Source organism: Protobothrops mucrosquamatus, unplaced genomic scaffold (genome assembly GCF_001527695.2).
Source record: "Protobothrops mucrosquamatus isolate PMUCROS unplaced genomic scaffold, P.Mucros_1.0 scaffold14, whole genome shotgun sequence".
Lineage (NCBI taxonomy): Eukaryota > Metazoa > Chordata > Lepidosauria > Squamata > Viperidae > Protobothrops > Protobothrops mucrosquamatus.
In genome coordinates, this window is record NW_015386401.1 from 1,762,547 (window position 1) to 1,764,710 (window position 2,164).

Consider the following 2,164-nt stretch of genomic DNA (forward strand, 5'->3'; position numbering starts at 1 on the left):
ATTTGTGTTAGGGTGCTGAGAGCCAACGCCTCGTCAATCTTCAAACGCTTCGCCCTCGTTAAGACTGGATTACCAGCAGGAGGGGGCGTGACAAGTTTTGGATACTTGGTCTCAAGAGCAGGCAGACAAAGAAAACCCATTGGTGGAGTCTCCGTCTCCGTACTGAGAAAAGGCGTTCAGGTAAGACCAACGCCCCTTTCATTTATTTGCCACCCATCTCACCACAAGGCTAGTTTGCCAAGCCTTCTTCCAGATTTGATTTTGTAGAGTTCCTTCTCGTAGGTACTTTGGCTTCTCTCATGTCTACAGAGCTCAGCTGCTGCGTTTGTGAATTGCGTTAACTTCACATCCTTTCCTTCTTGTTATTTTACCAGCAAGCACAGCATTCCAGGAACTTTTCTCCCCATCAGTATTATTCTTGTTGATTTAGCCTTGGCTTTACGTTTGTCTTCATGCTGGTTTGGGTCCAAATGTTAACTTTACCTTCTTTATCGTCATTCACCAGCATTTTGTGCAATTATTATAATTACAAGATTAAAAAAAGACATTTTCTAAAATCAATAGAAGTAAATAAAATAATTCACTATAATTAAATATGGAAAATAAATACCAAATAATCTAAATATTATAATTAATAGGATTATAAAACTACTTTGTGAATAGAAACTAAAACGCCAACGTACTAAATACTAAACCACTACGTGAGCATGTATTATATTATATTATATTATATTATATTATATTATATTATATTATATTATATTATATTATATTATATTATATTATATTATATTATATTATATTATATTATATTAATTATTATTATATTATTATATTATTATATTATTATATTATATTATTATATTATATTAATTATATTATATTAATTATATTATATTATATTATATTATATTATATACATATTACTATATGTATGTGCATATAGTAATTGGATATAAATCTTATTAAGTCAGTGAATGGTAAAATACAACAAAGGACTAAAACTTAAAGAAAGTTAAAAACCATTTTAAAAGGTGGAAAAATGGAATTATATTGTGGTAGAGTTCTAAAAGTGGTTTTCTGTGTAAAACAATGGAGGCTGAAAAAAAATTGCAGTTCTCTTAGAGATGTTACGGTTCCTGTCCTACAGTAAGAAGCAAATTAAATAGTTCCCAGAACTAGTGAGAAAACAATTAGCAAGCAGAGTTACAAGGGTTGGGTGCAAGTTACTATAGAAAGGACATATAAGAAGTAAATGGGCTAGAATTTCAGATTCCTCCAGTCACAGAAGCAGGTTCACTGGGCAAAAGGGATATTGTGCCTACCATCCAAAATTTTGTAGCGCAAAACCTAAAAATTGGGATGAGAAGACAGCTCTGCAGGTAATACCGAATAGATAATTTGCTGGTGTGAAAAGGTTCCTATTTATATATTGGTGGTGTTAGTGATCTAATTTGCCCTTATATTATTTGGAATACTGTGTCCAGTTTTAGTCACCACAATACAGAAGATGTTGAGACTCTAGAGAGAGTGCAGAAAGAGCAACAAAGATGATTAGGGAACTGGAGACTAAAACATAAGAAGAACAGTTGCTGGAATTGGGTATGTCTAGTTCAGGGGTAGGCAACCTTGGCTCTTTTATGACTTGTGGACTTCAACTCCCAGAATTCCTGAGCCAGCCACGCTGAGGGGACAGGGAGAGGTTTCCATGCTGAGCCTTGCTGGTTCAGGAATTCTGGGAGTTGAAGTCCACAAGTCATAAAAGAGCCAAGGTTGCCTACCCCTGGTCTAGTCTAACAAAGTGAAAGATTCAGGGATGATATAATAGTCTTCCAATATTTGACGGGCTGTCACAGAGAAGAGGGGTCAACCTATTTTCTGAAGCAGGACAAGAAGTATAAGGAACGGTTGCTGGAATTGGGTATGTCTAGTTTAATGAAGAGAAAGACGAGGGGTGACATATTTGAGCGGGGACAACCTATTCTCCAAAGCACCTGAGGGCAGGACAAGAAGCAACAGATGGAAACTAATCAAGGAGAGAAGCAACCTGGAACTAAGGAGAAATTTCCTGACAGAACAATTACCGTATATACTCGAGTATAAGCCGAGTTTTTCAGCCCATTTTTGGGGCTGAAAAATGCCCCCCTCGGCTTATACTCGAGTC

At 35.8% G+C, this 2,164-nt stretch overlaps 1 protein-coding gene across 1 annotated transcript in view; it reads left to right on the plus strand.

The window, feature by feature from the left end:
• The window catches only part of CRTC1 (CREB regulated transcription coactivator 1), a 102,136-nt gene that overhangs the window by 32,383 nt on the left and 67,589 nt on the right, over positions 1 to 2,164 (plus strand). The window lies entirely within an intron of this gene.